The sequence below is a fragment of the Felis catus genome, chromosome F1 (assembly GCF_018350175.1).
Source record: "Felis catus isolate Fca126 chromosome F1, F.catus_Fca126_mat1.0, whole genome shotgun sequence".
In the NCBI taxonomy this organism is placed as follows: domain Eukaryota; kingdom Metazoa; phylum Chordata; class Mammalia; order Carnivora; family Felidae; genus Felis; species Felis catus.
Window position 1 is genome coordinate 15,054,807 of NC_058384.1, and position 15,354 is coordinate 15,070,160.

General features: G+C 37.2%; 1 long non-coding RNA gene across 3 annotated transcripts in view; it reads left to right on the forward strand.

Moving 5' to 3' along the window:
• LOC123382735 overlaps positions 1-15,354 on the forward strand; it is a 543,574-nt gene that overhangs the window by 275,360 nt on the left and 252,860 nt on the right. For 2 of the 3 annotated variants that reach the window (XR_006591612.1, XR_006591610.1), the window contains exon 4: positions 6,561-6,611. The exons of the other annotated variant lie outside the window; for it this stretch is intronic. This is a non-coding gene — a long non-coding RNA (uncharacterized LOC123382735). The remainder of the gene's footprint in view (positions 1-6,560; positions 6,612-15,354) is intronic. 3 annotated transcript variants of the gene reach the window in all.

Consider the following 15,354-nt stretch of genomic DNA (forward strand, 5'->3'; position numbering starts at 1 on the left):
TTAACAAGCCTGACCACTAATGCTCTTCCCTTAGAGCATGATATGTTCAGAGGCTCCTTGTCCCCCCAAATGGATTGGGCTCCCAGTATGATCCATGTTATTAGCTACTTAGGACAAAGCTTTGCTCTCACACAAATCCTTCCACACGTGTTAAATGCCTATTTTGACTTGAGCTGAATACTGTTTGAGACTCTTAGTATGTGAAAGTTTAAGCTTGTCAAAACAAGTTCAAGTGAGAGAAATTGATGAGCAGAGCTTGCTAATATGATGCCAGAAAGCAGTAAATGGTTCATTTCCAATTCACAGAGTCATAGCCAAGAAAAACACTTGGCTTCTAGTTCAGTTTTCTCCCTCAGGCTGGTCTCAAGATGCAGGCTGTGGTGATACACAAGAGACATAACTACTTTTCCAAAAGTTTTGTCTTCCTTCCTGTAAGATTATATGGACTTCGAACAAGGAATGTAGATTGTGTGATGCAAGTCAATGACTACCGTCAACAACTTCAATACTAGGAAGTCCTAGCAATATAGTCAAAGTACTCTTCACTCATTCATCTACTCATCCATTCATCTGCTCATTAAAAGTATTCTTAAGCCCTTGCTACATGTCAAGCTCTGTGTTGACTGTGTATCAGGGATATGAACAAGAGATTGCCCTTGTGGAGCCAACCAAATGGAGGAACTAGGTATTAGTCCTATGCTATACCTATAAGTATCATCTCCCAGATAAATGCAAGATCACACACAAGAGGAGAGAGTTTCGAAGGAGAGATTATTGTGCTCTTCAAACATATAAAAGAGGGGTGTGACATGGTCAGGGGGTTCAGGGAAGGTTGCTTTGTGGAGATGATGACTGAACTGAGATTTGAAAGATGATCAGGAGGTAAATAGACAAAGACGAGGAGGGAAGAGTATTCTAGGCAGGAGGCACAGCATGTGGAAAGAATATGGGTGGGGTAGCTTGGAGTTCATGAGACACAAAGGAGGCTAATGTGGCCCAAGCACAGAACTCACCAGACAATGTCATATGACACAAGGATGGGGAAGTGGGTTGGGGTCACAATGTGTGGGACCTCCTCAGCCTTGTTGGGGATTTTGGTCTTTAGCTTGTGGGCAAGGGGAAGCTCTGAGGTTTTTAAGCCTGGGTGTGGAGGTGGTGTGATCAGTGTTGCGTGTGGAAAATTTTCCTTTGGCCGTAACATGGAGGATATATTACTGTGGGAAAGGATCCTCAAGTGTAGCAGCTGAATAACGCTTCCAGGAATTGGCAATGTGTAATCACGTGTTTAAGTAGAAGCAAACTTTCTCACATGTGTCCATTTAGCCTGCTTTGGAATATTACTGCCTGTGTGCACCAGAACAGAGACAGTTTCCTTTCCCTACTTATTTTGTACAGTTTTGGAAATTTGTAATTATGTTGACTTCTAGAATAGATCAGTCAATCTACTATCATATAGAGCTCTGGGCAGATCTTTTAATTTTTTTTAACATTTATTCATTTTTGAGAGAGAGAGAGAGACAGAGCGCAAGCAGGGGAGGGGCAGAAAGAGAGGGAGACACAGAATCTGAAGCAGGCTCCTCCAGGCTCTGAGCAGTCAGCACAGAGCCCAATGTGAGGCTCGAACCCACGAACTATGAGATCATGACCTGAGCTGAAGTCATACGCTTAACTGACTGAGCCACCCAGGCACCCCTCTGAGCAGATCTTTTAAAAACAGGCTTCCTGAGGTTGATCATCCGAAAAGTGATGGCATTGTTTCTGGTGATTCCCTGACGCAGTGTTTCTTATAGTTCAGCTTGCATCATAATTACGTGGAGGATTTGCTAAGACCTATTCCTGGGCCCCACTCTCAGAGTTTTCAATTCAGTTTCTGGGGTGGGGGACCAATAATTTGCCTTTTTAAATTAGATTCCAGGTGATGCGGATGATGCTGATCCAAGAACCACATTTTGAGAACCACTGCCCCAATCAATGCATGAGACCCAACTGTGGCCACACATTAAAATCCCCTGGAGAACTTTAGCAATACCAACTTAGGAGGCCCCCCAGACCAAATAAGTCTGACTATCTGAGGTGATTGTGACATCTACAAATTAGACTATGAAACACTGATCTGGTGCCTTAGACATTTAATAGTAAGCCTCAAGTTGCATTAACTTTGTCTCCTTTTCCCTTTATTTCCAGCTGACTCATTAAGGCCTAGCCATAAAGAAATGTGGAGATTTTCAACAGAAATAACTTTGAGATGCATACATTTATAAAATATTTATCTGATTTCCTCATGTGTGTGCAATTATTTACACATTTATTTACAAAATAGGATCCTACTATTCACAGTGTATTTTGATATGTTTTTAAATATGTTTTTCTCACTCATCAATATACCTTAAACAGATTCCCATGTTTCCATATCAGTGAATATGCTTTTAAAGAATCACTTTTAATGCTAATGTATTATCTCATTGTGTGAATAGCACAATTTCTGAAAACAGTTCCAGTGATATCCTTAAAAATTCCTAGAATCAGAATTACTGGATAAGTGAAATTCATGTTTTAAGACCTTCAGTACAAGTTACCAAATTCCTCTACAGAAAAGTGTATACAAATTTGTGTTCTCAAATATGAGTTTCCATTTCCCCAGACTTTAACCAATTTTTGTTAGCATTATTTTTTAACTCAGTACTTGGAAATTGTATTAAAAATTTTTTTAAGTGTACCTCAGTTTACCTTTAAAAGGCCTACTAGCCAGGGGCACCTGGGTGGCTCAGTCGGTTGGGCGTCTGACTTGGGCTCAGGTCATGATCTCGTGGTTTGTGAGTTCGGGCCCTGCGTCGGGCTCTATGTTGTCAGCTCAGAGCCTGGAGCCTGCTTCGAATTCTGTGTCTCCCTCTATCTCTGCCTCTCCCCCACTCACACTCTGTCTCTGTCTCTCGAAAAATGAATAAATGTTAAAAAAAATTCTTTAAAAGGCCTAGTAGCCAACGTTCATTTTTTTTTCTCAATCAGCATAGTTAACGAAAACCTAGATGCTGCATGTGAGCATCATTTGGATCTTTAAATTACCATTTTTTGTGCACATCCTGTGACACTGGTGGGTGTTGAAGGCTAGATACTCTTTTAGTTGTCTCTATCATTTTCCCATCTTCTACTATCAAAATGGATGTCTTCAAATTCATGGTCCCCAAAAGATACTGTCATCTAGACTGGTGTGTGTGTGTGTGTGTGTGTGTGTGTGTGTGTGTGTGTATTTTAAGTTATGACTCATGTCCTTGGAAGTGAACAGCATTGGCTTCAGTAACCTAGGTGCTGATGAAACCCCAGTTACATAATTTCCTACAGCATGCATCGAGGTCAACAGGGCAGGGTTTCTCCTCTCTATTCCCCATTCCAACTTCTTCCCACAAAACCAACAGCTTTTTCCCTGCCATGCTAGAAGCTCCCACAACCAGTTTCCATCCCCTTTGAATCTGTGCCTGCTATGTAGGGGAGAGAACACTTCCTTTCCTGCATGGCCTTGGCATCCCCAAGAGGGAAGGCAGGCAGAAGATTCCCTCTAGTTCAGCAGCCTTCTTCTCCCAATTTATGAGCTCCAGTCTGTACTGCTGTTGCTGCATCAAGGTTTTGAGGACCTTGCAAAGAAGCTTCACATGGCCCAGAGGGTGTTCTTTGGCAAGAAAGGCATAGCTCTGGAAGTTGGCTTGGCTTCAAGAGAAAGAGGGCTTGGTCTATACTGCATCATTAGTTATTTCCAAATCAAGATAAAGGGAAAGACTCCTCTCCGGGACAAGCTGAAATGCAGCCTCAGAACAAGTTGAGTGACTCAGTTGAGTGTATGACATTACCTTGAGCATTCTTGTGTGTGTTATCTTTATACCAGCTCAACTAAAAACATTTAAATGATGACATTCAAGGGGCACCTGGGTGGCTTAGTTGGTTAAGCATCCAACTGCGGCTCAGGTCATAATCTCATGGTTCATGGGTTCAAGCCCTGCATCAGGCTCTATGCTGACAGCTTGGAGCTTGGAGTCTGTTTCAGATTCTGTGTCTCCCTCCCTCTCTCTCTGCTCCTCCCCTCCTCATGCTCTGTCTCTCTGTCTCTCTCAAAAATAAATAAAAACATTAAAAATTTTTTTAAAAATAAATGATGACATTCAAGCCAAAAATGATTTATATATATGTAAATATATATAAATGTTTAAAAATATAAATATGTAAAATATATTTATATATTAAATATGTAAAATAAAATATATAAAATAAAATTTATATATAGGTATAAGTAAATATAAATATACATATATATTTATATACATATATATGTATATATAAAACATTTTTGGCTTGAATGTCATCATTTAAATGTTCATACGTGGAGAAACTCTCAGGTTGAAATAATCCAGAATTTGTGTTGGCATACCCCTTATCTTCTACTAGAAATATGCCTTCTCAACTCAGAGATGGGACTTCTTTTCATAAAATATCAGGGAGGAGTTGGTCAACATTTCTCATCTCCACATGGAACCCATGTTTCAGTGTCTTTAATTCTTAAGGGAGTCAGTCCTTAAATTTACCACAAATCTGTTTTGCTGTATTTTATCTCTTGGCTGCCACACCACCATGATTGAAAGAGTTAACCAAAATTATATGAAGACATCTAGAAAAGTGATCAATATCCATAGGCACATATCCAGACTCCAGTCTGCAGGAAAGTGTCATGATTCACAGACTTCTGGGGAAGGAGTTTGGACAGGATAGTCTTTCAACTCTTACTATTCTAAGATTCTGTGTCCTTAGAACTTCATGTTAGTATTGTGGGAAGAAATGAAAAAATTGTCCCTACCCAAATTTACTTCTAAATCCCTTTTTTACTGATGTCTGACTAACATACAATGAAGTGCACAGATCTCAATTATGTAGCCCTTAAGCATGACTCTGATTATGATTAGAAGAATACCAGTCCTCAAGAGAGCCCCTTTTTAGTCACAGTCTCCCCAAAGGTAAAATCTATTTTCTACTCTGTCATGAATGTTATATTAATGGAACCATGTAGTATACATTCTTTTGTGTCTAGCTTTTTTAATGCAATATTATGTCTGTGAGATTAATCTATATTGTTGAGTGTAGCAGTAGTTCATATTTTTCATTTCTTACATTCCATTGTGCAAACATATCACGGTTTATTTGTCCATTCTAGGAATGGATACTTGGGTTGTTTCCAGTTTTTTTACTGTCATGAATAAAGCAGCTATAAATATTCTTATATGTGTTTTATTGCGCATAAGCACCCATTTTTGTTGGGCATATATAGCCAGGAGTGGAATTGTTGTGTCATAGGGCCATGTTTAGCTCAGAAGATACTGCCAGTTAATTTTCCAAAGTGGTTTTACCAATTTACATAGCCACCAACAATGTAAATCTCTATACTCTTACTCTATACTCCTTTTAATTTAATCCGATCTGGTGTGATGTACTGGCATCTCATTATGATGTTTATCTGCATTTTCTACTAATGGTTGAAACTTTCCATATGCTTCTTTTTCTTTCTTTCTTTCTTTCTTTCTTTCTTTCTTTCTTTCTTTCTTTCTTTCTCTCTCCTTCTCTCCCCCTTCTTCCTTCCTTCCTTCCTTCCTCCCCTCCTTCCTTCCTTCCTTTCTTCAGTGTATTAGCTACAGTGTATCAGCTACCAACCTGGACTAAACGCCAGGTCATATAATGAAAGTAGTTGGTAAGCTTAGACTAAAATCTCTGTGTCCAGAGAAGACATTCAAACTGAAAATTAGCACAAGAAAATGGCAAAGTCAGCAGGTTTGGTAGTTTTTGTCACAAAAAGCAAAGATCTCTGGGCTTTGGCCCAGGGAAGAGCAAGGGAGTGGACAAATAGGTGAGAGATGCAGATTCATGACAGGTCAGTAATAAAATGGAAGGCACACAGAGTATTTGGGAGTACTTTCTATTCATTTTCCATTCTGGGATCTATAGCCTGGATCCCTTAAAGGCATTTGTGGTATCAGGTGCCATGTTGGCTGGATACTACCCACAGAAGCATATTTCTAAATTTTCACCAGAGACCTAAATTTGAAGACCAAGAACAGAATAAAGTGATATGGAAGGCTTTACTGTAAGAGCTGGAGACTGTATACAAAATCAGCTGAGTTTCTTCAGATTTTTGGCCACTGGACAAATTTTTCAAAGACAGTAGATGTTGGCTGGCAATCCAAACCCTCTTCCTCTAACAAAAAAGACATGTTGGCCAATAAACCACTACATGAATATTTCTATTCTTGAGTTGCTGACTGCATTTTCCCTTAATTGATAATATGTCCTTTTATTCTTCCTTCTAGGTTATAATTATAAGGAGAATAAAGTCTATAGTTACCTCATCTCTAAATCCTCTCTCCTACCACTACCTCTGCCTACCTACTCCAGTGTCTTGTACATGGCAGGAACTCAATAAATACTGTTGAATTGAATGTAAATTCCCTCAAATGTGTGAGAAGTCATATTACCCTATGGCATATTGCAAGTCTCCTACAATGTGATTTTCTCCTTTCTACTACCAGCACAACTGGATCAAACTGGTTTTCCCACACTTCCTGCCTGGGTAACTAGAGGTGAGCCTTTTGCTGATTTTAAGTATTTGTCATAATCTCATATGATAAGATCCCTACATTTTCATTCTCTGCAGGATTAATAAGATAAAACAAATGTGGGTTTATTGATGATTGATAATTGAGTTTGGAAATATTTGGGTAGTAAACATGGCCAGGGTATGTTCTGTGAACCCAAAACATCTCTCTACAAACATTAACAATATTCTGCTTTGAAAATAAACATGAAGATGCTTTCTGGTATTTGGTAATGGCTCACTGCATTTAGTTTGGATTAGTCAACTCCTTCCAAAGTCACTGAGGAGAAAACAACTGTAAGTCACCATGCAATGGAGCTGAACTGGAGCTCTCACTTCTCCAGTCATTTCTCAGCTGTGAGTCAGTAGTACTGAGTTCATGGCCTGTTTGAGAAGAAGACATTGTGTAGAAGCCTGGAGTATGACTTTATTGTCCCTTTCTACTCCAGCAGTAATTACCAACAAGCAGGATGGCTGATACTGTCCAGTGGAATATGGTTTCCTTTCTACTTATAATCTCTCTTCTTTCTTAAAGATGATTACGTTTCTTTTTTAATGCTTATACCTGTATTTCATCAGGGATCTTTGAAAAGAAGAAAGTGGTGAAGAAGGAGGAATAAATAGAAAGGAAGCTTGGGGTGTTAAGAAAACTCCGTAAAATAGTGGAGTCTCACCTTGTCAGGAAATGATTGAAGGAAATTATGTGGGATTTTGTCTTTGGAATTTTAATAACAGGTTATTAGGGGTTATTTTTTCTGTTGTATAGAATCAACAAAACCATCTTTATTAAACTCTAAGGATAGGGATGTCTGGGTGGCTCAGTCCACTAAGAATTGGATTGTTGATTTCAGCTCAGGTCATGATCTCATGGGTTCATGGGTTTGAGCCCCACGTTGGGCTCTTTGCACTGACTGTGTGGAACCTGCTTGGGATTCTCCCTCTCCTCTTTCTCTGCCCCTCTCCCACTTTGCTCTCTGTCTCTCTCAAAATAAAATGAACTTAAAAAAAAAACTCTGAGGATAAACACAGAGATGGTTAACTTTATGTGTCAACATGGGTTTGTCACAGTGCCTAAGTATTTGGTTAGACACCAGTCAAGGTGTCCTAGTGAACCTATGTTTTAGATGAGATTAATATTTAAATCAATAGACTTTGAGGAAAGCAGATTATCCTCCATAATGTGAATGGGCCTCATCAAATCAGTTGAAGTCCTTGAGAGAAAAAGTCTGACCTCTCCCAAGAAAGAAGGAATTCTGCCTCCAGACTGTCTTTTGACTTGGGCTGCAACATCAACTCTTCTCTGGGTCTCCAGCCTACTGTCCTACCTGGCTAGCTTCTAAAATCAAACTTGATAGCCTCTGTAATTGCATGAACCAGTTTCATAAAATACATTTCTCAGATAAATGGATATAGAGTTATAGAGATATAGAGATACACACACACATACATATTTTATTAGTCATATTTCTTTGGGGAATACTAATACAAATATATACTAAAAATGTTAGCATTGAGCTTCTTGGGGACAACAGTACACTTGTTCAATATGAATCAAAGACTGAATAAACTTCAGTTTGCTCAGAAGCCATTGCCTTGATTCTGAAAGGAAATGCTAGTTTGTTGAGTATTATTTCCTGAAATGACATTTTCCCTGAGGAAGATTCTCCTGCGCACTCACTGCTTCACTTAACAGGGGGAGGTCACTTGTGATGATCTCTGATCCTAGCCCCCTTTTGGTATACGGCTCTCATCTCTCATCTGATCTCTGAGATGCTTTTGCACTCTGCTTCTTCCATTTGGGCATTTTATTTCATATGACCTATATTTTTAATCAAGATATTAAACAAATACCAAAGGAAATTTTTTTTTAATTATGTGGGAAGGGTGTTTGTTTTTCCTGTTTATATAACATTTTCCCAAAGAAACCAATCCATCTGCTTGATAATGGATGTTTACTCATGTCAGAAGCAGCTGCTATTTTCTTTAGCTAAAATCCATTAGCTGAACACTTTATTTCCTTTGTCTAGAATTTCAAATTACTGAAAAGTCACTTTTCTTTGCTTGGCTACCCAAAATGGGAAAACAGATGCAATTTACATGAAACAAAGCATAAGATTACATTCTGCTAGAAATTTTCAAACCTTCTCCAAACTGGGAATCAGGAACATACCACAGGATTTTGAGGATCTTTCTACCTGATAACAAGATCTTCCATTAACTCAATTGAAATTCAGTCTGCCTTGCTATGTTTAGTCTGTCTGGCTATGTTTAGTCTGTCTGGCTATGTTTAGTCTTAGCAATGATCACCAAAAAGTGTGATTGTACTTAGACTGAACTAACAGATTTGCCTGGAAATTGTGTTGTTTTGTGGATGTGGCAAATTTATAACTTAGTTTTGCACTTGGTTTTATATTTTATTTTCATGACTGAGATTCTCTTATGCAATAATTTGCAATAAGATTCTCTTATTCTCTTATTCTCAATGAGATTCTCTTATTGCAATAATATGCAATAGTGGTTAAATCTGTTTGTATTCCTTTATTCTCTTTTGTTTTTCTGTTCTTTTAGAATTGACATATACTCTCAGTTTAGGAACTAGAGTTTGACGAAAAGTTTCCTAGAAGGCCAAAATATATAAAGTTCAATCTTGAACATCCCCTTCCAACAAGAACATTCTGTGATTCTATTCTGTGCTCCTACCTGGCGGTGGAAATTTCCCATGTCTCTATTTTGATGAGAGAGAGAGAGAGAGAGAGGAGAGAGGAGAGAGGACAGAAAGATAAGTGGGTGGATGGGTAGATGGATAGATATAGATACATAGGTAGTAATCATACTCCTCTGAATGCACACTATTGTTATAGATCATACTAGTCTCTTGCTTTTTTCATTTTTTCATTCCTTTTTATTCCTTTTCCACTCCTTCTCTCTGACCCTGCACACCATATCAAGTATTCTGTGTTTAACATGTATCCTTTAATATGTATTTGTTCTTACAAAATATTCATTTTATGTGCATGAATTTTAAATTTGTGAAAATGGAATCATTTATAGATTTCATTCCTGTTTATGTTTTTTCTTTCTTTTTAAAAAGTCAGCCATAAATTTTTTAGCATTCATACATGGAGCTGTGGACATATGTAGTCTGTTATTTCTTTCCCTGTATAGTTCTTCATGGTGGAAAGTCTTCATTTTCATCCAATCTTTTCCCCAGGATTGGACACCAGGATTTCCTCTAACTTTTATCACCAAAAACAAGGCTGTGATGAGTTTCCTTAAAATATTTTCCCTTAAAGAACTTGTAAGAATGTATAGATTATTCAGAAGTATACAATTGCTGGGCCATAAAGTATGGGGGTATTTATTTGAACTAAGTATTGCTGAAGAGTTCTCTGTACCAGTCTTAACTCTCTAAGAAAGATATCCCCATATCTCTATCAACACTTGGCAATGTCCAGCTTTCTCTCTCTCTGTTTTTTTTTTTTTTTTTGCCGGTTAAACAAACATAAAATGATGTATTATTGTTGACTGATTTGCATTTCTCTGATTACTAGAGTATTTGAGCAGTTTTTCATATACTTGTTAGCCCTTTGGATTTCCTCTTTGTAAATTGGCCAGTCATGTGCTTAGCTCATCTTTTGACTGGGAATTCCTATCTTGTTGTTGATTTTCTTGTGTTGCTTATATTAAACATTAGCCTTTTGTGGTTTTAGACATTGAAACATCTCCTGATGCTGTAACCTGTCTGTAAATTTTACTCATGATGCCCTTCATTGAACAGAAAGACTTGATTATGATATAATCAAATTCATTAATTATTTTAGTAACAGTTTGTGGTATTATTTTAGGGAGAAGCATTATTTCAGAATACTTTCTCCCACCTTGACATTACAAGAGTATCCCTTTACATTTTCTGATATAAACTTTATAAGATTTGGTTTTAACATTTGGTTCTGAATCCGTCTGCAATCTGCCACTGCATTTACTATTTTAAAAAAGGACCCAATTTTACTGTCCCACATATTGCAAGCCTGTTTTCTTAACACTATTCACAAAACCATTTGCTCTTTCCCCACTGGTTTGCAGAACTATCTTTGCATATATATATATATATATATATATATATATATATATATATACATATATATATCCATGTATATATATATCCATATATATATGTGTGTGTATATATATATATCCATCCATATATATCCATATATATATATATATATATATATATATATATCCATCCATATATATCCATATATATATATATATATATATATATCCATCTCCAGAGAGAGATATATATATGGATATATATATATATATATCCATATATATATATCCATATATATATATATATATCCATCTCTCTGGGCTTTATGATCTTGAAACTGTTTTTATTACTGAATCTTTGGTATTCTTCATGACTGATCAGGTATGTCTTCTCTCTATAATCTTTTTCTGACTTTTTCTTTTAAGTCTCCATGTACAAGGTAATATAACCCTTCTCTAATTGTTAAGGTGGTCTTCTAGAAATCTTGTCTTTTCTTGGGTAACCTAATTTTTTTTTTGGTTTTTAAAAAATATAATAATTAAAATGTTTATTACCAAATTGTGCTTTTAAAGTAGAACAGATAAAGAAAATAAAAATACAAGTTTTAATTACCTTAATACCAGACCAAAATGCATTTGCATTCATTCTGATAACTTTCTTGTTGTTATATATAACTGATATATGTATGTATTGATTGATACATGTATGTATCAATTGATATATGTATGTATATATATGATATATGTATGTACATAATTGATATATGTATGTATGATATATATATATCAGTTACATATAACTGATATATGTATGTATTGCATTTTCTGTTTGAGTACTACTGGTAAAGGAATGTGTTCTTATTGCAAAGTAACATTGAATCCAGCAAACACATTGAACTCTTAATAGTTCAAAGAATTAATATGTACCTCTGTTGTTTTTTTAGGTAAATAATTATATCACATAAAATTTATCTCTTTTCTTCCAATCCGTGAATTTATTTCTTTTTCTTTCCAGGTAACATTCATCAGCATATCTAGTATTGTGTGAAATAGTACCAGTGTACCCTTATATTATTCCCTATCTTTAAAGGAAGGAATCTAAGTATTCTTCATTAACCACAATGTTTGTTCTAGGTTTTTTGTTTTGTTTTGTTTTGTTTTATGTAAGTTTTACCAAGCTAAGGGATTTCCTGGCTATTCCTAGTTTTCTAAGGTTTGGTGGTTGTTGTTGTTATTTTTTCAATTATAAATAAGTGTTGAATCATCCGTATTTGCTTTTGGAATCAAGACTACCCTAAGTTCATAAAATAATTTGGACAGTGGTGCTCCTTTCCTGTTATCTGGGAGAGCATAAGTAAGTTAGAAATTAAATAGAAAATCAGGGTTATTTTCTAATATAGACAGTCTGTGCTTTCAGGAAATAAACAGACTATTACATTTCCAGCTAGAAAATATTTTCCTTGTTCAAAATCAGCACTGGTTCTTGTTGGTGTCTTCTACCTTGGTAGGAAGATGCTTGGTCTTTTTAGCCATTGCTTTGCATAAACCGTAATTCCAAGGAGGAATTTGCTTCTATTTTTCAAACGTAGTTTCAGTTCTAAATGAGCAAAAGCAGTAGAGAGGGATTCTAAAACCATCTCTTGTGAGGTAATTATTTTTGTTTCTTTTTTGTCCATGAGCTTAATTACCCCAAGCACCGAGAGGTGAGCATGTAAGAAAAAGGAGTGTTAAGTTGTACCTGGCAAAATGCCATCACTGAGGCAGATATGGCTTTAATGTTTCCTTCAGCTTGACTGAATTTTAGACAGGCTTCCTCCTAACTCTAGGCTCTGATCTCTTTCTTAGAGATTTTACTTTAAAAAACTTGTAATTGTAAATTCTTTCTATGACCCTTTGAGATGTAAATCTTTTTGAATGCCTCTTGATAGTTTTATAACCAAGAATATCTTTCTCAAGAACCTGGGAGCAATCCCTTTGAAATATAATCATCAAGGGAGATATCACCATATGTCTGTGGAAGAGTATCTGTGGGAGAGTAGGAGCCTAATAGTAGGTGACTTGTCCAAGTTGCAGAATTACCTCCTGTCATAACATACAAGTAATATGACTTTCGCCTAATGTCCTTGAGCCCATCTAGTGCATAAAAATCCTCCTGCCCTTTGTTTCACTGGACTTGAGTTCAGACTGAGTTCTGTCATCTCCCCCACTATTTTAATAGCCTTGAATGAAGTCTTCCTTGTCTAACTTTGCCTGGTATAGTTTGTGTTTTAAAAGAAACAAAGATGGTTGAATGAAAATTTTTGGATGGGAAATGTGGAAGTGTTTGGAGTTAGGCTTTCTGAATTGGCCAGTCTTTCATTGAGACCAGGAAGACATAGTAGCAGGGTCTCATGAAGAACAAAGGATACTTAATTGACTATGATGATTGAGTTTCGAGTCAGGTTGTCCCTCTGCTGAACAGTCTAATCAACTAAAGATACATGTCAGCCTCACACAGAGCCCCTGAATTATATTAAAAAAGAAAACTCCAACTCCCCCCCCCCCCCCCCACTGCCAGTGGACTGGGAAGGAAGCTTGGAACTTTGGGATAGTAATTGTAGCTATGTGGTGATCAAATAGCAGCCTTTGATTTCTCTCTAATGATAGGTATTCTCTTGGAAAAGATGTTTCAAAATTAATATGTCCTCTGCCAACCATAAAAATATCTTGGAAAAGAGGTTTTATATAGGAGAGCATGTGCATGAAAAAGAAAAATGGAGGTTTCTTCAACCTTCCATCAGCCTGGAATATTGTCATCCGACCCCTGGATACCCCACTTCCCAGCCACTAGGGAAATCCCTAACCATCTTTCCAAAATTAGTTCAAACATTTTCTCTTCTATAAAGCCTTCCTAGAAACCCTACATCTGACTTTAATCCACCCTGTGTATACCTCTGTCATAGCATTGCCTACCATATTGCAGTTATTTCTTTGTATGTCTGTCTCCATGAAGTCAGGGACTACCTCTTATTTAGCTCTGTAGCCTGAGCACCTGCCATACTACTTGACACTCAGTAAATATTGTTGAGTGATAGATTTGTTTCATATTCTCCTTTTCAACCCAAGGGGCAATAAGTTTTGTGGTATGTGCTCAGGATTTCATAATTAGGCTTGTGTTACAAAGTTACATACCTATTACTATTGCTCTGACCAGCAGAAGGTACTAACACAGTTTAACATTATCTGTGGAACTCTACCACTACACCTTACTAGCCTTTTTGACACCAGAGAAGACTGCTCCAGCTCAGTAGTTAGTGGGAAGCTGGGATTAATGATACATGATCTTAGCCAAAAGGCCGAGAACCAGAAAGGCTGAGTAATGAGTTCTGAGTGGCCCTCCAGTCACTTAAAACCAAAAAATCAAAATATGACCAATTATTGAACAATTGTCTGGGTGAAGGCAAAAGTCAGAGACATTTCACTTGTTGGGTGCCATTCTCTTTCTCCCATCGTTTCTCACAGGAAATGCCAAGAACTAGCTAGCTCACATGGATTTTACCATGGCATTCACAAGTCCCAAATAGAGATTTAGGATGTTTTAGAAGTTTTGTTTTGTTTTTGTTTCCTGTCTGCTGTCAGTCCACTGCTACATCAGGAATTCTCATCATCATTGAGTATTTGCTAAATTAGCACCTACAGACTCAGGCATTAATAACACAAAGAGCACAACATGATCTCTGCCCTGTCAAAGCTGAGAAATCCGTAAGAAAGCAGAACATGCTGTTCTCTACTTCTAGAGATGCTGATCTTCCAGGTTTCTTCTTCTGATAATATTCACGATCCAGTTTGCAAGAATTTCCAGATTCCTCTTTGTGATACAGAGGTTGCAGAGAGATATCCCAAAGGTAGTTAGGATTTCAGCAGTTCTGAACATAAAGCTCAACATTTAGATTCTAACTTCAAAAGGTCATGGTAAAGCATGTTAAATCCCTGTGGCCACCTAAATCTGCCCCCTATACATGATAAAATGAAGCAAAATCATTTCTTTTTAGCATTTGTGAATTGAGGATGTCTCTCCCATGTGGCAATCTAAAGCTAGATACGGGCTGCATGCTGATTGATAGTAATGTTGAGGTGAATTTGGGAGTGCCTAACTATAGCTCAGAACTGCCATGTGATCTCCAGATACTTTCTCTACTTAAGTTTGCCTCCACCCCCTTTCTTCTCTGACTTCTAGCCTCCAGGTAACACCATTTACACCACAAGGGAAGTTGTGAAGGCAAGGGTGAGGCTGAAGAAAGAGTTTCTTTAGGTCATTACCAGCCCTGCTGAGGCAATACAATCCCCAAAGGATCTGATTGCCAGTTGCCCACACTTGTCTCAAGTGGCTAGACCAGTGGATGGAACCTGGCATCATTCCTTGAAATGGCTCAATGTTCCCTGAGCACAAGAGAGACAAAAAATGGGATAGAGGAGATCAGTCCTTGACAAGAGGGAACAACAACCAAATATGCATGTTTAAATACCGTGCCTATCAAATTCCCATAGCCTTTTGTTTCAGTGAGTTTCAATGAGAAGGTGTATGTAAAAGAACTTAGACAAATATCAAGCCTATAAGTGAAAGATAATGTTACTTTTATCGTGTGTTTATTTAGCAATCCTCCATTGTCATTAATTCTGTTATGGAATTGTCT